This window comes from Anastrepha obliqua, chromosome 1 (assembly GCF_027943255.1).
Source record: "Anastrepha obliqua isolate idAnaObli1 chromosome 1, idAnaObli1_1.0, whole genome shotgun sequence".
Taxonomy (NCBI): Eukaryota; Metazoa; Arthropoda; class Insecta; order Diptera; family Tephritidae; genus Anastrepha; species Anastrepha obliqua.
In genome coordinates, this window is record NC_072892.1 from 25,857,270 (window position 1) to 25,878,836 (window position 21,567).

Below are 21,567 nucleotides of genomic sequence, written 5' to 3' on the forward strand. Positions count from 1 at the left end.
GCCGTGCATATCCACATTTCAGAACCATAATTTTTAGCATTCATTCCCGTTGTTGTTGTCCTTGTGTGTACCTGTTGCGCTGATATCGTTCTACTCCCCCTCACTTTGACTTTCTTCTAAGTACGATATGCTGCTTCCTTCAACACCTTTTCACACTCTTCGCTTCATTCACCGGCTTTGTTCTCTGCGTTGTTTGACTTGGCAAAAGCAAACTACTCTCCGTCGCCTTGTTTTTGTATTTTAGTTGGTGTTTTTGAAAAACCGTTTCTTGGCTTCATTTACGCTTTTAAATGTAAGTATGTATGTATGCATGCATTTGTGTAGCCTCCGCTACTACCACGAGTATTGCCCAAGTCAGCCGTATTGGGACGCATACGCGCAGCTATGTTTATATCTCCGGCAAGAAAGCGAGCTAACAGTTAGCAGCTATCACCTAGCAGCCTGTCGGTCAATCATGCAATGCACACACATACATATCTACTACCATGAAATCGAGCATTTGTTTGTGTGTGTGCGTGCGTAACTTTTTCTTCGTACGCATGTCTAACTGTTTCTAGTGTTTGTGCCTTCAAATCCGTTCATCAACAACAATTCAGTCAGTTCGTCAGTCAATCAGCCAGCCAGTAAAAGTTTATTCACAACTTTTTTTCTTTTTAATCCATTCAAGCCAACGCATGCTTAGTGGCCAATGACCACTTTGAACAGTAAAAGTTACCGCAAGGCTAAGAAATTTAGGCATTCCAATTTGGCTTACACCTTTCACTGTTCATATTTATTAAGTACTTCTTCTACGAACCATATCGGAATCGAAGTTGAAAAGTAATCAGCGTTTAAATGGGAATATTACTGGGTGTCTAGTAATTACAGGCCAGCTGGACTTTCTATGGGATGATTATGAAGATATTCGAGACTACCATTCTAAAGACCAAATAGTTAGAACGAATAAGAGGAACAAAAATAGTACACTTAATCAATACAGTGCCATTCTTCTTCTTCTTGATTGGCACGATAACCACTTGCGTGATTTTGGTCGAGTTTAACTACGCGCGACATTGTCCGTTAGGTGTTCACGCCGTGATTGCCTCAAGTCCGTTCTGCACAGACTGTCTGGAGGACGAGGTGTAATCATCTCAACACCTTCTTCTCAGCTGCCCTGCTCTCGTCTGGCAAATACTTAGACATCTGGGCTCTCACATTTTCGCTACGCCTGCGGATATAGCCGTTGTAAATATCATAAATTTGGTGAAGTTCATTAGTAGCTTGTTACGGCTAACTACGAACGCAAATCAGCCCCCGTCGGCGCCGTCGTAAAATGTATGGTCATCATCGTATCTAATCCCAAGGCTCCTTCTTCGTTCCCAGCTCCTTTCTCCTCTCCCATGTATGGCACCACAACAGACGAATTTCTTAATATTTGTCTAAGTGAGCCCTTAGCTAGGGCAGCCATTTAATCTAACCTAACCTAACTACGCGCGCCAGTGCTTTCTTTCTCGTGCAAACCGGCGCCAGTTGGACACACAGAGTGAAACCCACTCCTTCTCCGCCTGATCTTTCTTTCCTTTCTTTTCCTCTGCTACCAACAGCTGCTACCGAATCGAATACTTTCAGAGCCGGAGCGTTTATATTCATTCGGACGACATGACGAAACCAACGCAGCCACTGGATCTTTATTCGCTGCGCTATCTCTTTGGCGTCGTAAAGCTCATACAGCTCATTGTTCCATCGCTTACGATACCTACCGTCACCAAAGTGCAAAGGTCCAACATTTTTTCGCAGAATCTGTCTCTCCAATACTCCAAAGGACGCTTCATTGGATGTTGTCATCGTCCATGCTTCTGCGCCATACGTTAAGATGGCCATGACGAGATCCATAGTTTTGTTCTTCGAGAGAGGACTTTATTGTTGTTGGCAAGAGAGATTCTCCGTTGGGTTTCACGACTGACATTGTTATTGGTGTTAACGCTGGTTCCTAGATAAACGAAGTCTCTTACAACTTTAAAGTGCCATTACAGTCCAGAAATGAAATATGCTATAAAAGCTAAAAAACAACGTGATTACCGTACAAAATTACTGATAACGTGGCTTTTGCGCGGATGGAGAGACTTTCATTAGATCTTGCAGTGCTTTATTTTCTCGAAAAAATGCCCTCTGAATATGTGACAACATTACGAAAATATTGCATTTCATAGGGGGATGGAACAAGAAAAGAACAGAACAAAAAAAATTTTAACAATTAAAGTTTTCGCACAACTACATATTTTGACACAGATACACTAAAATCAGCTGAACAACGCTCACCCTTCTTTTTTGTGGAAGGTAGAAACTGCCATACATTTTCCTGGTCAAGGTGCAACAGTTTGAGAAAAAAACACACAATACCATGCAGTGATGCCATATTGTGAGAAATTTCTCTATTTGAGGAATATTTTGTAAAAAAATCTGTAAATTGGAAAATGGGAAAATTTGTGCTACATTTAAATGGATTTTTGTGTAACACAGTTACCGATGCGCAATTGATCAGAATTCAGTAAACCTTTATTGCACGAATTAATAATGCGTTAAAATAAATTGTGGAAATAGCTTTATTTAATTGACTTAAACTTTTTCCAATAAGACATATTAAAAGGAAAATAATGAGAAAGTCGATTATTTTTTACGGAACCATTTAAAAAAACTTGTTGTAAAGTATATAAAACAGTTGAAAAGCGATAAATATATTGGTTGGCTGGTTGGTTTAAGTGGGGATTCTTCCAGAATCAAACTAGCGCTTCCGCACCATTTTGTTGCCACATCCTCGTTACCAACTTGCTTGACAGTTACTTACAGCAAGACTATATCCAGTCTCTGCGGTCCAGGAACCTTATCAGGTTGTTGACATCTAAGCCAGACAGCTGTTCCATATTCTCGAACAGCGGTTTACCCAGGGTTAACATTCTGTCCTTCCATAGGGCAGGGCATTCACAGAGGAAATGGAAGATTGTTTCCTTTTTCTCCGGTTGTTTGCAACTGTGACACTGTGGGGATGCCCATTTTGGCTGCCTGTTCTCCGATAGACCAAAAGCCGGTTATGACTGACGTTAGTCTCCAGGCATCCCGTCATTTCATGTTTATAATGTCGACGATTGCTTGAGGTTGTAGGTGGGCCATAACGCCCTGCTAATTTTGCATTTCGTGTGGTCTTGCCATCTATGTACAATCTGCAATTCGAAGGTATTTTAGGGAATTTGCATTCTTGACTGCACCTAATGGTGTGAATACTGATGCTGCACGAAGGTTATTCATGGCAGATCTCCTCTTGTCAGTTCATCTGCTCTTTCGTTACCTTGAATGTTCCGGTGTTCCGGCACACAGATTAAGGTAGCTTTATGGGTTTCACTCAAGGTGGTGAGGCTATTCCTACTTTGTTTCACCACTTTAGAGGTTGTTGTAGCCGAATCCAGTGCCTGGATTGCAGCTTGTCTATCCGAAAGAATAGCGCTATTGCCCTTATGAGAGAAATCTGTGATTAGTAGCCTACAAGCTTCCCCAATTGCCAGTACTTCCGTCTGGAAGACTTTGCTGGTATTAGGGAGACGCACAGATTTTTCAATTCCAAGTCTATGAGAATTATATATTCTCCAACACCACATTTCGTTTTACTACCTTCTGTATAGACTGTAGTGTCGAAGTTGTTTAGTGCGAATCCTTTATTCCATTCTTTCCTAGATGGAAAGAGAGTGACAAAAATATATTATTCGACAAAAAAGATGAGAGTATCGAATGCATGAAAATATTTTTTTTTTCTCAAAAGGTAATTACGTTTTACTTTGTTATCGCACTTCAATTTTGCTTTTTCACCCACTTGCACGAAAGTGAGGTTATTTCGAAATGTCATAAAATCATTATTATTCCTAAATTTATATTTGACGGCTTAAAATAGTTAAAATAGAATCATTTTATATTTAATTTGAAAAAAAAAAAAATGAATCAAAAGTGCAATATCATATATGGACCCATATGCGGTAAATGGTTAAGAATAAGTGTTCCTCTTGAACGATTATGGTGCTCACGCGTACGGTACCTTTAATCAATATTTTCACTCGCAGTGTACGTTAATGACAATTACCTATGTAAACCCTAAAAAAAATGCGTTCGAGAAATTTTCTAAAGTCCTTTGAAACCTCCAGACGCATATTTATTTGACGCTAACGATATAAGTATCGACGTTGGTTATGAATGCGATACACTTAGTTCCATTCGCAGAGGCGATGACTTCAATGCGAAAATGGATAACAACAACTCTGGTCTAAAGCAAATTAAGGGCGTGCAAGACTGCGGATCACGCAACAGCAACGTCAGCAAGCTAATTGATGTGTGCCAGACGGTTCAGCTTGTCAGTGGGGGCTCAATAAAATACACCTGGACTTCACCCAGTGGGACGACTCACAATCAAATAGACTATATTTTCGTGAGTCGAAAGTGGAGAGGCTCGGAATAGAGAGGGGAACCGACACAGACAGTGATCACGAGCCAATTACCAGCGACGTCAAGACCAAGCTGAAATGCAGGAAGAAAACCAACACACTGCGCAAACATAAGCGATTCCGCAAGGGAAAAGCTCCATGTTTCGCATCCCATGGGACTGCGAAAAACAACAGCTCAGGACTGTCTACGATGGAGACCCTATGCTTCCAAGAGAGAACAAGGAAAAAAAATTAATGAAAAGAAGTCGTGCCAAATTTAAGTTTGTAGGTTGGAGTTGTATCGAAAGAAAAATATTTGTGTGTTCATAAAGACTATATTTTTCATACAATTTCGCGTTTGCGTTTTTGTTTTTGATGACATTTTCGAAGAATTACAATTTTGCGCCACCTTGTACATACATATATATATTCTGACCACTCTCCATATATATACGAGATGTCACATGCTGGTATTACGACTGAAAAATGTGCTTTGAACTCTCTGGGAATTTGTGGGATTTTTTTACGATTTGGGCAATTGATTGATTGTTCCCGATTTTATGGGTAAATTTGTTCGAGAATGTCTGGTTTTAGGCAGTACGAACGGTTTAACACTGCCTTATTGCAAGTGTATGCATCTTGGATTTTCTAAAAGGAGTAAAGCGTAGAAATATGAATTTTTTTATAATCTTTGTAATACATGCAAGATTAAAAATTACTTTTGAGGGAATTCGCCAATATGAAAAATTATCAAACCATATAAATAAACTATTTTTAAGCATATTTAATATTTTTTTAAATTAAAATTATATTTTTTTATTACTCCTTTTTCTAGCTAAGCCAGAACCGTCAAATTTAAGAGTTGATGTAGCTTCTGTAATGCCATTAAATAAAAAAATATATATAAAATACTAATAAAAAGAAAATTTAATAACAACAACAACAAATATTGTAAAAAGAAAAGACCAATTCTAAACACCCACGTTGATCATTCATTCATAACAGGTGAAGAATTTCCAACAATGAAAGTGCAATTTACAACAGAAAAAAATGGCATTTGCATTCAAAAATAGTAAAAATCCATGCTGAGTTGGCTGGCTCAATCTGCGGGTGCTGTTGCACTCGGCCAGACATATTGGGCGAGTAGGCAGGTGAATTTGATCGGCTCTTATTTTATTTGCTTTCATACAGACGTTTTTGTTGTCACTTCATGTGATTTCGGACCTACATATACAAACAATTGTATTTGTTTAGCGGTTTCTCGCCGCTACTCAATCAACTACTTACATACATACTCGTACATATGTATGTATACACTTACTCATTTGCTGTTATGCCTTCTTCCGCTAACCCACCATTTCCATTTCAGTGGAATAAATATGATTTTGTACACAAACAAGCATAGCTAACTGTTTCTCACTTAACAGTTATATCATTGTTTTATAGCATAACTCACTCAGCTATGAATTCTCTATAGTATATAATATAAACCCGCGTTAATTTGAGCATGAATGTTGATTGGAGTAGGCGCTCCCAAGGCTCTCAGCGGCCATCATCGATTTTGTGTCTCCCACTCCCTGCCATTTGTTGTAAACAATTTTAACTTTTTCTACATGTCATGCCAACTAGCTACCTCTCCCTCATACCTTCCTCCCTCCCGCCTTTCTAGCAACAAAAGCAAACGCTAATTTGATTACGCTCACGATCGCTCACTCACACTTTGTTGCTATATCTGAGAAAAATGAGCATATTTATCGATCGCCGACACATTTGCTGCGGAGCGCAGCCCACTCGCGAGTGCATAACCCCTCAAATAATATATTCACATGTGTTTTCTAATTGATATTGTGATTGTTGTTGCTGTGGGCATGTTGTTTTCATCAAACGCATACATACGAGTACATGTGAGAACATACATCTTTGTATGGGATTTTTGAGCATCATCATTTGTTGTTTGCTTTGGAATTTTGTGCCCGAAAATTTTCATTAACAAAAATATTCGGCGGCAAAATACAATCAAAAAGTTGTCAACAACAAGAAAAGCGAAAAGGAAATTAAAAAACACCAAATTTGAAACTTTACTATTTTATGGTGTTTTTGTTGATGTATTTTGTAATCAAAAGTTAAATGTAGTTTGGCGCTAAAACTGGATTATACTTGCTGGTTTTGTGGGGCTTGTTGTTGTTGTATATGTATGTGTTTTTTGTTTTATCATAGTTTTGTTATTATAATTATTACTCAAGTGCTTGTGTGTGTGTGTGTGTGCCACCAAACGCAATGAGAAGTAGGTTAAGTTTGCAACAATAACAAAAACTCCAATAACAAAACGAAAAGCAAGCGAAAAAAAACAAACAATAATACTTCATCAGCGTTTTTAGTTTCTATTTAATTTGCATATTTTTTTGTTTTAAAACTTAAGTTCTTTTTGGGCTTGTTTTCGCAACAGGTGGCAAAGCCAATTTTTCGTTTTTGCTGGGGGATTTTGACCTCGTTTGTGGCAGCGAAAAATGCAATGCAAAGCGGAAACTGGTAAATGAGCCTTTTTGGGCAAAAAAAAAAATGTCTTGAGAATTTTTTGTGAATTATTTGTGGAAATTTCTCAAAAAATTCTCACTTATAACTTTTTAAGTTCAAGTTATTTATTTATTTTAAGTTATTTATTTCTATTAGTTAAGCGCAAGGTCAAAGGAAAATATTTCAACTAGAAAAAGTTTTGAAAATTGTTGAAATTAGAGAGTGAGCCAAATTTGAGATAGTCTTTTATTTTCTAAGAACAGAAAGTGATGCTTATATTTGTACTTACAAGCTTAGGTAATTTAAAAAAAATATTTTCCATAAAATTTGCTTATGTCGGGTGGGTCATCGGCTGCTTTGTTTTGGAAATTCTATACAACAATTGCTCTTAAATATTTTAACTGTAGAATTAGTAAGACTTCCGATTAGTGTGCAACATAACTTCATTCAAATGGCTGCCTCGGCCGGCTCTGCAGCTACCATTCAGTAAAACCAATTTTCGAATACTCCTAGCTGTATCTCATGAATTGCTTTGCCGATATGAAGCGTGTCAATCGTTCTTGGACTATCTGTACAATCGTCCTCATCATTATTGGCTGCTGGACAAACCTGCCCGGATGTTTGCCCGCTGCAGCTTATACCTCCAGTTATTTCGGTTTCTTGAATGCGTCTTCCATGTCCAAAGTCCTAAAAACCTGCGTCTTCTGCTACACCATGAATCTGTCTAAGCAGCAGGTGGCTTCAGTATGTATGTATGTGGCACCTTCCAAAGAATATTGGTTGGGGTGGGCAATAGGTATATAACCTGCCAATCTCAAAGCCGCAGGCGCCGACGGACTGCCGGCTGAGCTATTCAAACATGGCGGCGAGGAGCTGGTAAGGTGCATGCATCAGCTCCTATGCAAAATATGGTCGGATGAAAGCATGCCTGCCGATTGGAATTTAAGTGTGCTCTGCCCAATCCATAAGAAGGGCGATCCTGCAATTTGTGCCAATTACCGCGGGATTAGTCTTCTAAATATCGCCTACAAGGTTCTAGCGAGCGTATTGTGTGAAAGGCTGAGGCCCACCGTCAACCAACTGATTGGACCTTATCAGTGTGGCTTCAGACCTGGAAAGTCTACCATCGACCAAATATTCACAATACGCCAAATCTTGGAAAATACCCATTAAAGGAGAATCGACACACACCACCTTTTCGTCGACTTCAAAGCTGCATTCGACAGTACGGAAAGGAGTTACTTGTATGCCGCGATGTCTGAATTTGGTATCCCCACAAAACTAATACGGCTTTGTAAGATGACGTTGCTCAACACCAGCAGCGCCGTCAGAATTGGGAAGGACCTCTCCGAGCCGTTTGATACCAAACGAGGTTTCAGACAGGGTGACTCGCTGTCGTGTGACTTCTTTAACCTAATGTTAGAGAGCATAGTACGAGCCGCAGAACTTAATCGCTCAGGCACAATATTTTATAAGAGCGTACAATTGTAGGCGTATGCCGATGATATTGACATCATCGGCCTTATCGGCGCTGTTAGTTCTGCCTTCTCCAAACTAGATAAGGAGGCAAAGCGAAGGGGTCTGGTGGTGAATGAGGACAAAACGAAGTACCTACTGTCTGCAAACAAACAGTCGGCGCACTCGCGTATCGGCACCCACGTCACTGTTGACAGTTATAATTTCGAGGTTGTAAAAGACTTCGTTTATTTAGGAACCAGCATTAATACTGATAACAATGTCAGCCTTGAAATACAACATATAATCTCTCTTGCCAACAAGTGCTACTTTGGACTAAGTAGGGAACTGAGCTGTAAAGTCCTCTCTCGAGGAACAAAACTAACTCTTTTCAAGGCTCTCATCATGCCCGTCCTAACGTATGGCGCAAAAGCTTGGACGATGACAACATCCGATGAAGCGACGCTTGGAGTGTTCGAGAGAAAGATTCTGAGAATATCGCAGACGATGGAACGATGAGCTGTATGAGCTTTACGATGACATAGACATAGCGCAGAGAATAAAGATCCAGCGGCTACGTTGGCTTGGTTATGCCGTCCGAATGGATACAAACGTTCCGGCTCTGAAAGTATTCGATGCGGTACCAGACTTGACTTCACTTGGTGTGTCCAATTGGCGCATTTGGTTAGAACGAGAAAGAAATGACTGGCGCGCTTTGTTAAACTCGGCCAAAATCGCGTAAGCGGTTATCGCGCCAATTAAGAAGAAGAATCTCAGTCTGTTGTTTATTATTGTGGTTTTTGCGACCAGGTTTCAGTACCACTTAGCAAGGTGGGAATAATATTTGAGCGGTACAGTGAAATCTTCGTTCTTCTGTGAGCAATTTCTGAAGAAATTTTGTTGTCATGATTAATGGCTGCTCCTAGGTACTTAACTTCCTTGACTACTTCGAAACCATAATCACAGATTTTGAGTATTTGACCCACATTGTGCCTTATATAGTCTGAAGAAGTTGAGAAAAGCGCTTTAGTTTTGACTTCATTTATTTCTAAGCCCATATTTTATGCTGCTATTTATATACTTTCGAAGGCTTCTTTCAAATTAGGCAGCAATTATGAAAAAATGTCTATGTCGTTCGCGTAAGCCAGCAACTGAAGCGATTTAATAAAAATAGTTCCCTTTGCGTTCACGCCTGGATCCCTGATAATCTTTTAAAGGGAAATATAGACAAGAGAGCCCATCCGCTTGCCGGAGTCCGAACTCTCGCCGCGACTTACCGTTTTGAACTGATATGACGTTCCTTAAATTGTGAATAATGGACGGCGTCAAGCGTACGAGTATTAGCTTATTGCTAATATCGAACTCGGCGATCGCTAAGAAGTGCCGGTTTCGAGTTAAACTGTCAAAAGCTGTTTACATATCTAATAAAAGCTGGTACGACGTCATGTCGTATTCACGTGATTTTTCCAATATCTGCCTTAGTACAAAAATTTGGTCAATATAATAGCGGTCTTTAAAGACAATTCACAAAAATAAGGCTAATCTAGAAGGAACTCTCTTCAGGATATATTCATGAGCCACTTTAAGCTAAGTTAGTGCCAGCCCGAATAAAAAGCAGCTGATGCTGCTATTATCCAAACAAAAAAGTACAGTTTTGACTCCTTTCCTTCCGGAATGACACTCTCAATGTCGTACAAGGTGAAGTACTTTAGACACCAAGCCGAACCTGAGTACAAATGTCGAAAAATGGATGGGAAATACATTCCAAATAAGCTACACAGGCAACTTCAGTAAACACTGGGCTTTAAAACTGAAGCTGGCTCCGTGGATGTTTAATATTCGACCTCCGTAAAACCAATCATAATGAACGATAAATTGTACGTCATTGTGCGACTAGTGCCGGTATTACAGAAGCCATAAGGCCCTGAAACGTCTGGTTGGCAGTTTTTTAGGGATTAGGCAAAGAATGCAATTGTATTCTTGAGAAGTTTTACTTTAGAGGTAACTACACCCACCGCTCAGTAATCATCTTCCAGATGTACACGGTTTCGGGAGGACCTGTAAAGCATTTGTAGTTCTTAGAATTAATTGAACGATAAAAATTCAGATTTTCAGATTGTCAAGCAGTCCTCTTGTCATTGGTATTACCAACGGTAAATTCCAGCATAGTCATACGTTAAGATCGCGGGCCGAGCCTCAGTAATAACTTCACTCGGTGCCGAATTGACCAGAGCCAAGATCTCGCTTGATGACTCCGAAACAGAGACGCCACTAGACTGACATGTACCTCATTTCATGGTGAAAGCGCTCAGTGATCTGAATCATCTACCTGCCAAACATGGATATTTCCAGAGAAACTGCTCAACAGACTCCTTCTCTGAAAGGTCTTCACAGCTTCTGCAATGTGGGTTAAATGGTAAACCTAGTTTTTCCGCGTGTGTGTCGATCATTCAGTGACCGGTAAACACAGCTACCAGTTTGGAAATTGAATGACGTGAGTCTCATGAAAAAAATGGAGTTTCATATTAGACTAGTTTGGATCTGCACCATGGCGTCGTCAGAGCCTTGAACTCGGTTTATGTTAATATCTCCTCCGCTCCCACGTTCCCTAAGCATTTTGCATACCTGCAGGTCCGCAAAGACTTCTGCCTGAAAAATACTAGCAGTGCTCGACAATTTTATGAAGATAGATAAATCGACTGATAGATGTAGAGAAAACCGCTGCTCCGACGCCGGAATCCATCATGGAGTCGTCAGTGAAGACAGAGATGCCAGCTTCGGTGCAGATTTTCCCCTTGTTCCAATCCTGCCTATTTGGAAAGATTGTCCCAGCACTACAGCTCTAGACAAGTAGATTTATGTCTGACTGTCATATGTGGCCACCGTAGCCGATGGGTTTGTGTGTGTACGACGGGTTTTCGGGTTCGGAATCTACACATATGTATATTTCGGCTATAACTTGAGGATGATGAAACGACTAAACCAATTTTCTGTGAACGTCCAAATAAAATCGAACTTAAATGTGGTTTACGGCGACCGCCGTAGTCGAATGGGTTGGTGCGTGTCTACCATTCGGAATTCAGAGAAAGACCAAGGATTTCGGTGAAAGACCAAAAATGTAGAAAAAGTTTTTTTTAATAGCGGTCGTCCCTCGGTAGGCAATGATAAACCTCCGATTGTATTTCTCCCATGAAAAAGCTTCTTCTAAAAAATATCTGCCGTTCGGAGTCGGCTTGAAACTGTAGGTCCCTCCATTTGTGGAACAACATCAGACGCACATCACAAATAGGAGCAGCAGCTCGGCCAAACACCCAAAAAGTGTGAGCTCCTCCTTCTATTTGTGATGTGCGTCTGATATATATAAATGTTTAGGTATTCGGCTGCATTAGCTAATCAGAAGCCATCTCGCTTGCTCAGGGTTAAGGGTGTTTCGTAGAGGACATAGAGTAGTAACAGAACGGTGCAACGGCACACACTGCACGTGCCGCAACCGATATGCTGAAGGATGCATTTCCCGGGCGCCTAATCTCCCGTTTTGGCGTTTTGCACTGGCCAGCAAGATCGCCTGATTTGACCGCTCCAGACTTCTTTTTCTGGGGCTTTTTGAAGTCGCGGGTTTATGTCAACAAGTCTCAGACTCTTGCAGCTCTTAAAGACAATATCCGTCAAGAATGTGAGGACCTATCGCCGGAAGTTTTGGCCAAAGTGATGGAAAATGCCATAAAAAGGGCTCAAATGGCAATCAACTGTGGCGGCGGCCATTTGCATGACATCATATTTTCGCCTTGATGTAAAAAAAATTAAAATACCAAATAAAAATAATTCACAAGAAGAATCAAAGTTTTTCATTTTTTTTTAATTACAGCCAAAAAACATCGCAAGGTTACTTCTGCGCCACCTTGTACCTTTAAAAAGTAGTAGCTCGGTTGCAGCTAATCTATAGGCAGGCTGGAAAAAATCGAATCCTATAAATTTCCATTGGTATATTGTACATAGAAAGATGGTTTAAATGGCCGTAAAACAACCGTCTTTGGCGTCTATTGCTAGTATTTTGTTGCTACCTTTCGTTACGCTCCGTAACGAGACCTCGGAGCAGCGAGTCTAGCACACATTATATAATATAAAAATTATATAATAGACGCAATTTTACTTTCCAGTTCGCCACTAGATTCCGTATGAAAACGCCATTTTTTAATTTCCTTCTTTGGGATTTATGTAAAAGCAAACATATCAACATTTGTACTTCCCCATGTTCGTATGAAAAATTGTTGGTATTATTTGTGGCTGCGTGTACGTTCTATATGTAGATTGACTGTAATGTGATTTGTCTATTTAATATGGATATATACATGTGTATCTTTCAATCTCTTCCTCTCTTCACCGTCCGTCCTCGTCACGCCACACTGGTGGAGCAGCGCTTACATCCTCTAAGCTATTATCCATTGCGCACACATATGGTTTTTCACTCGGTGTATTGCAGCTCCAGCGATCATGGGAAGCTCGCCATGGTTGCGGCTACACCCTTCTTCATACCGGTGCTTCTCACCGCAATCCGCGATTACTGGTTAAATAAATAAAGTATAGAATTGTGTGATATTGTATTTCCGCGCGACTCTCTCGCCGTTACGTATGTATCGATTATCTGCTGTGCTTTGCTGCGGTGCAGCCAGATGACCCCAAAGTGATCCCCTAACACCGCCCGCACAAGCTGGCCGAGTTGCCTACGCTGCGTTCATCTGTTTTTCGAACCGGGGATGAATCAGATGTGGCTTCATAACTCCGCATTACCGATACTGTTCATATGTAAGTATGTAAAGTAAATTAGTAGTATGTATGTATGTATATGCGCCTAGTAATATCCAACCTAGGCAAACCCACACGATGCAGCGGCTTGCAATCAGGCAACATCAGGCACAACAGGCGACACAACTTCGAGTGAGCTTTTTGTGGGCGAGTATCTATTCGTCATAGCGAAATATTTATGTACAGACATATCAATACATACATGCATACATATATGTATGTATATGCTGCTCTATGTTGTTCTACATTTTTTCTTTAGTTTCCTTGTATTTGCTGTGAGTTAGCGACACATCTGTTTTGCTTTGGTTACACTGTTGTTATTTCAGTTATGCTTCAACGATTATTTACAATTTTCTCCACCCTCCGTTTTTTGGGGTTAAATTGCGCCAACCGCTAATGGCAAAGCCTAATGCGCACTAGACAAATGACACACTATTTGAAAGAGTTTAAGAAAAGACAAAGCAAAAGCTTCAAGTTGACGCTAAAGTTGGATTCTTCAATAGCCGCCAATCGATGTAATCGCGGTGATCTTGCCGCACTAGGCAATCGCAGAAGTTGCCATGACTGCCCATTGATGATTGCAGCTGATGAATGTCGCCGTTGCCCTGCGCTTGCTCTGTTGACAGCAACAACCCCAATAAATATGGAAGTTTTTATGGCGGCGATAAGTGCTTTGTTGCCTTTGATGTCACAAAGAATGTGGCAAAGTGGGTATTGCGTAAATTTCCAAACACACACACATATATATATATACATATATTGCAGAAAGAAAACCACAAGAAATGCTTGAGAGGGTTTAAGTGAGTCTTTCCACATAAGTTCAATAATGTGAAAATTTTCCTTATATTGGCATTACCACTTAAATCCGCGCTGTTGCTTATTTGCAACGAACTGAAAATTCGCTCTTGCAACTATTTATTGGTTGGCAACTTAGTAATTGCGGATTTTTTTTAGAAAATCAAAGACAACTTTTTCATGGAACTAAATAACTTTATTCTCTAATGCATTGCCCCTTTTGACCATCTTTTATTAGTAAAAATCTGAATTAGGTACGATTTGACATCATCATCATTACTGAAATTTTTACCATTCAAGGAGTTTTGTAAAGGTCGAAACAAAAAGTAATCAGATGGTCAGGATTATGTGGTGGATGTGTCAAAACATCCCAACCAAGCTCCATTAATTTTTGCCCAGTGGCCAAAGATCTGTGTGGCCTTGCATTGTCTTGATGGAAGACAATACTTTTTCGATTTGTCAATTTGGGCCGCTTTTCTTCAAATGCATTGTTTAATTTGGTTAGTTGTTCAATGAAGACATCAGAATTAATCGTTCGGTTGGGTGGTAAGAGTTCAAAGTAGACAACAGTTCCTTTGTAATCCCACCAAACTGATAACAAAACCTTCTTTTGATGAATATCAGCTTTGATGTTGCTTGAGTTGGTTCAGCTGGCCTGCTCCAAGATGTTTTCCGCTTGATTTTGTTGTAAACAACCCATTTTTCATCGCCTGTTATCAGTCGTTTTGAAAAAGGATCATTTTCATTACGTTTCTTTAGCAAATCGCAGCTGTTAATGCGTTGCGTTAAATGCGTTTCTTTCAGTTCGTGAGGAACCCATGTATCGAGTTTTTGAACATAGCAAAGTTGTTTTAAGTGATTTTCAATGCATTTATGTGATACATGAATCTTCTGTGCAATCTCACGTGTTGTACTGTGACGATCCGAATGGGTTATTGCTTTGATTAGAGTGTCATCAGCTTCAACTAGACGACCAGAGCGTTTTCCAACTTTGAGTGAAAAATCACCAGAACGAAATTTGACGTTGCCGTTCTTTTAAGGCTTCGTCACCATAAACAGCACATAACTTTTTATGAGCTTGCGATGTGGTTTTCCCTTTGCGGAAATAAAAAAGCAAAATATGACAAAAATGTTCCTTTTGATTTTCCTTTTTTCAACGAACGCCAAACGAAAACTACGCAACCGATCAAAAAACTTTTTTTACTGATTGGAAGCTGAATTTCCAACTATCAAATAAGAAAATGTGTTTTACATTTGTACTACGTCTGCAAACCCAAAAATTCAACTGAAGCCATGTATGAGCGAAATCCGCAATTACTTAGTTGCCAACCCAATAGTTTAGCTTTATTCTGTTTAGTCTGAACACATTATAAGTGTGAAATGTTAGGAACTTATACTTTAACTATGCTTTACTTCTCTGATCTGGTTCCCTTGGGCAGTGCGCCAACCTAAATCCCATCAGTTTTTCCATTACATCAACAGCACTGACTGACACTGGCTGTAGATATCTTCCGGTTGGAGGTACAGGGTGGCTGATGAAAGCCGCTACCAAAAAAAAATTGAATAACTTTTTTTCTTTTTAAGTTATCTGTTCCATTTTTGTTTTAATTTGCAGATTGATCTTTAAAATTTATTAAAATGGATAACTGGGACACGCAAACAAGAATTTGGATAGTCCGCCGCTATCACGCACTGGAGTCCGTAGTTTTGGTACAGAGAGAGTACAGGCGGATGTTTGGCGGCGATCCCCCGAGCAGATGGACCATAATGAGACTGGTGAATAATTTTGCTGAGCAAGGAACAGTCGCAAGAAGGCCTTATCATCGAAACCCACCAGTTCGGACGGAGGAAACGATCGCTGCTGTAGCTGCAGCTATACAAAGCAATCCAAGGGTTTCAACAAGAAGCTTATCTGCTCAACTTGGTGTCAGCCGACAGTCTTTGCAAACAATAATGCACAAAGATTTAGACTTATTTCCCTACAAAATTCAAATGGTTAACAAACTGAATGCAGCAGACTTGCCGATTCGCTTGGAATTTTGCCAGAAGATCCTGCAAATGGTGGAAGAAGACCAAAACATGTTAAACTGCCTTTTCATGTCTGATGAGGCCCATTTCGATTTAAACGGCAATGTGAACAAACAAAATTGTCGAATATGGAGTACTTCTAACCCACAGATACTCCACGAGACGGAATTGTATCCTCTTCGCGTGACAGTGTGGTGTGCGGTTTCTTCACGCTGTATTGTCGGGCCTTATTTTTTTGAAGAAAATGGTCACACCGTTACGGTTACTGGAGACCGTTATTTGAAAATGCTGAAAGAATTTTTCTATCCAGAACTACGCCGAAAGAGAATTCCTTTCAACTCTGTGTGGTTTCAACAAGATGGGGCAACGTCTCACATAGCCCAGACTGTTATGACAGAGTTGCGACGAAAATTTCCTAATAAATTGATTTCAAGAAACTCCGAATTTCGTTGGCCCCCCAGGTCGCCTGACCTTACTGCACCTGACTTTTTCTTGTGGGGTTTATGTAAACAAGAAGTTTATAAAACAAAGCCAACAAATTTGGATGAACTAAAACAATCCATTCGGGCAACAATTGCGGCTATTCCTGTCGCTACTCTCAAAGCAGCAATGAACAACTTTTTACTAAGATGCCGCACTTGTGTCAACGAGCATGGGGGGCATTTAAATTCAATTATTTTTAAAACTAGTTAAGCTACATTTAATAAAATTTAATGACCTTCAACTTGAAAAAAAAAAATAAATGAATTCCATACACTAAAAAAAAAAAGTTATTTGAGTTTCTTAATGTAGCAAAATTCTTCAGCCACCCTGTATCTTAATAGTATCAAAACGGCGCTTGGGTGCTACTTGGGGAATGTTAGACTGGTACTTAAACCATTTCACCTACCTATACTTTATTAGTTGACACAACACTTACCCTTTCTTCTGTTCTTCTTTTCGAAAAGTGAAATAATATCAACATAAATCCTCAATAACTTCAATTTCCGCAAGGGGTGATAAAACTAAATATAATTTTTTTTATTTATTTTTTTGCAAGCCAATGAAGGTATTCAATTACTTTGAGGTATTCAATTACTGTTTTTCATTGTTATCTTTGCGAATTTTCGCCTAAATAATATTTCAAAAATAGTCAAAAGACTAAATAGGTGTTTAAAAAACAAATTTGTTTTTAACAGAAAAGAAAAAAAATGCGTATTGAAGGGTTAAATTGGGTGTAATAATTTTCTACGGAAGCTAAATAAAACGCCGGTTATAAGCAATAATTAGATTGATTTCTAATAGGGGGTTTTTGACAGATCACGCGTGATTACTGCCAAACTATTATAAATCATTTTTTTTTTTCAGTTTTCATTGACATTTCATCATAGAAAGACTTACGCCTCAATAACGTTTAAAAATCGCACAACTGAATTACGAAAATCGACGTTCTGTCAAAAGTCTTCATCGCGCGATTAGGCCAACAAAAAGCAATAAAGCTGCCGGCTGTGACCGTCTACCAGTTGAAATTTTTAAGGCTTGCCTAGAACAGTCTGTAAATCTTCTTCAGCCTATTTTCAATGCAATCAGGGAGGCAGAACAGCTCCCCGATGACTGGTTACAAGGTATATTAATTTAACACGCTACGACTCATTGTTGATCAGGTACAAGAGTGGCAGACAACCCTCCAACTAACCTTTGTAGATTACAGTATAGCTTTTGACTGCGTTTCTCGTAACAGCATATGGGACGCGTTATACGCTCGAAGGATGCCGGCGAAACTAATATCTCTCCGTCAAACACACCGACATGCAGAACGAAATTGACGATCTCTGGTCAACTTCATTGAATGCAGGGCGAAAAATAAATTACGAGAAAACGAAAGCCATGAAAATTCGATCCGCTAACAGCCACCCTTTCCTCTTAAATAGTGATCAAATTGAGAACGTTGACACCTTTATCTACTTGGTTAGTATCATTGCCGCTGACAGTGCGAAAGTAGACGTTATCGCCAGAAGCGTATGCACAGCTCCGAGCTATCTGATCTTTGAGCATCCTCAGCATATATACAAAATTACGAATCTTTAAGACAAATGTACTATCCTGGGTCATGAATAATTGGCTCGAAAACAAAATTCAAAGCTGTGTGAACAGATGTTTACGTAGGATATTGAAGATCTGGTAGCCCAACACCATAAGTAATGACGATCTAGGTATACGAGAGGTTCAAAATCCAGCCGGTAGTTCACATGATAAAACTGCGAAAGTGGAGGTGGATTGGGCATACGCTTCGCAAGGACGCAAATGAAATCTGTCGTCAAGCGCTGGATTGGAGTCCACAAGATGCTCGCAAGGTTGGCCGTCTTGGAGGAGAACTGTCCAGAAGAAAGTTGAAACGTCAAGAAAAACTTGAAACGAAATCAATCTTCTTGCAAAACATAGAATCAGATGGGGGTGTTTTACTAAGGCCCTATGCTCCGGTGGGAGAAACAGGAACCGATGATGATATGATGGGACCAGGATTGTGTGATATTTATCACACCTTTGGGCTTTTATTTGTGGGGGTGCGTAAAGTCTAAATGCTTTGTGGGTAAACCAGCTTCGATTGAGGCATTGGAAGTCAACATTACTAACGTTATTTAAGAGATATCGGCTGAAGTACTCCAGCGAGTCGCGAGTCATTCAAAATTGGGATTTACGGATGGTCGAATTACGGCGAATTACCTTTAATTATCTTTATCTTTAAAATAAATGGTTTTACACAAAAATAATAAAGATTGCCCAATCAATTTGATTGTTCGTTGCTTTATTTGAGGGCACAAAATACCATGAGGCCGAAGTGCAAATTTCATAAAGAATCGAATCTGTTTCATTTCAATTCAAAATCCGATGCCTCTAAATTGGTCACCCTTTAGTATAGTATCATAAAACACGTGAAATCAACATTTCATTGGATTGAGCTTTTGATGACCGAATCGTTTCAAAAAAGAGGTCTGCCAATTTTATGCTTGGATCAGGTGGCTTGACTTCTTTGGCCTACTTTTGGTTGCAGTCATTAGTTTAAATCATACTCTACTGTATGATGGTTTAAAAGACAACATTTAGCGCGTTATTATAGAGATGAGAGAAAGAGAGTTTAAAATATATAAAATTGGAGCCGCCAGATGATTGCCATAAAATTCGCGCGTATTAGCGGTTGCATTGAATTTTTGTGTTTTATTTGTAAAAAAAGGGCTATAAATACCTCTAAAAACACCCATTATATAAAGAATGGTCTGGTCTGTCTACTTTTGGACATTGTCCTGCACTGTAAATATTTTTTTGAATATTTTTTAGTTTTCTTACCTTTTTGTAGTTGTCACAATCTTGTCACAGGCGCAAATCCATTAGATTAATTCAAGAATTTTAAACAGTTTTTATTTCAGTTTTTAAATAAGTTTTATTGGTGGCAATCATAGCAACAACTACTCAAGTTGAGCTGAAAAAAACCGTGGCGCCGTTTTCGCAGCTGGTTTGATTATTTTTACTTGTGGATTGAAATTAAGCAGCGGTGCAGAGTTTATAGCTTGCCTTTATTGCTTTACTTTTTTTAAATGAAGTTTGCTCTATTTTGGTTTTTAATATTACGTTATTTAATATTTCTCTGGATGCTAAGCACTTTTTTCCAAAATTTTTTATTTACTTAGTTCCAATTTGATTCACGATTTTCTTCCTTAAAATGCATGAGAGTTACTATGCTTGATCTATATGTATTCAGGTATTGAAAATTGCTTTTATTATATTTTTTTTTATTTTCAAACAGTTTGTTTTGCGATAAGTTGAGTAGAGTAATACTTATTTTAGGTTCTTTGTTTTGTTTTTATGCTTTATTTTGGCCTATGCTTTTTTCTAGCAAATTATCGTTGTTTTTTTCTATTTGTTTCTGAATTATATTATATTTAAAAATATTTTTTATATTTGAATTAATTTTTATTTTTTTTTTCTTTATTTTATTATATTTTTTACTTATTTTATTATATTTTAACTTTTAACATTTCTCAACATTTATAACTTTTTTTATTGCACTGCCGGCATTCATTTAGCTTCACATTTTTTATGCTCACCACTTGTACTCTTTTTATTCGACTTCCTAGTTTGTTTCACCTTTTTGCACTTCTCCTCAATTCGCTTGGTGGCATTAAGTTTATGTCAAATAATTTTCTATTTTGTTTATTGCAAACGCAATTTTTATATAGAAATTCAATAATAACGAAATTAATAAATATCGAAGCAAAAAATTCTTAAGCGCTGCACACAACTCAGGCATAAAACAAAACAAAATCAAAGATTAGAAGCTTGTAGCTTTTGAAACAGTCAAGAAAACAGAAACCAACGCAACACAACCTCGAAACAATACTGAAATTTAGCTGAGGATACGAGCGAATCCGTACCAATCGAGGCGGCGCACTTGGCTGGCAAATGTGTGTCCCTGACGCCGTCGCCGCTGTTGTCGTTTGCTGCTGCAGAGGCAGAGACGATGCAAATCGTGCCAGTAGTGAGCGCCTAGCGAGTGTTGCTTGAATACCTTGGTTCGCTGATTTTGTTATTTAGCTTTCGTGTATGTGCGAATGCCTGTACGTTGGTATGTTCCTGCTTGGATATCTCGTGGATGGATAGATTCGCTGCTACTATCGCCGTTAATTGGCTGATGGACTCACGGGTTGCAGACGCTGCCCACTGCTATTGCATATACTCGTATGAATGTAACTACGGCCTTTGTTGTTGTGCTCTTTGGTTTTGGTTTGTTCGTTTCGAATCTCAAATGGAGATATGTATGTGTGTGTGTGCGCAGACGGGAGTTGCAAAAGGTGACACTTTGTCGTTGCTATGTTCAATTGTTGCTACAATTTTCTTTTAGAGCAACTTAAACCTAATGTAAAGAAAATAAGCCACACGGTGCACTCACGGATACTTTGACACTCGCTCTTACACAACTTGGTATGAGGAAAAACTACAGCTAGTTACGTGCATAGACACCCGTATGAATTAGTAGACACTTTATAATTTTATTGTCGGAGTTTATGCACAGCCGCGTAGAGTTTTTGCAGAAATGCTCACATCAACAGATGAATACTCGTATATTCTTTAGATCATTTTGAATATTTTTTAAATACATTTTACTGAACACATTAATTACTCATATTATCGCACTTTAAGTAAAATAGTTTCCATTAACGCTAATTTTTATATATGTATGTATGTATGTAAAACTATAGTTCAGTCCTTCAAAGTTGACTCTTATAAAAGAATTAATGAACTTATTCATTTAGTTTTGTACTACTACAGATGTCTCGCTACCGGACATTGGACGGATGAGAATGGGCTCGCGGCAAACGTACACGGATTGTGTAGTGATTGCTTGCTTGGGGTTGCGATACAATTATGGATGGATAAATGGATCGAAGTGTAATGTAATGAAATGCAGTACGACGAGCGCTGCAACAATGCGTCGGCGACAACTAATACTATGACGGCTACGACACTTTCCCAGCATGCGAGCGCAAGTGGGAGC

At 39.1% G+C, this 21,567-nt stretch overlaps 1 protein-coding gene across 1 annotated transcript in view; it reads right to left on the minus strand.

Moving 5' to 3' along the window:
* Positions 1 to 19,928, minus strand: part of LOC129236473 (protein tramtrack, beta isoform) — a 97,670-nt gene extending 77,742 nt beyond the window's left edge. Inside the window, exon 1 of the mRNA XM_054870894.1 lies at positions 19,362 to 19,928. The gene's annotated coding sequence lies outside the window, so the exon portion shown is untranslated. The remainder of the gene's footprint in view (positions 1 to 19,361) is intronic.
* Positions 19,929 to 21,567: the final 1,639 nt, after the last annotated feature.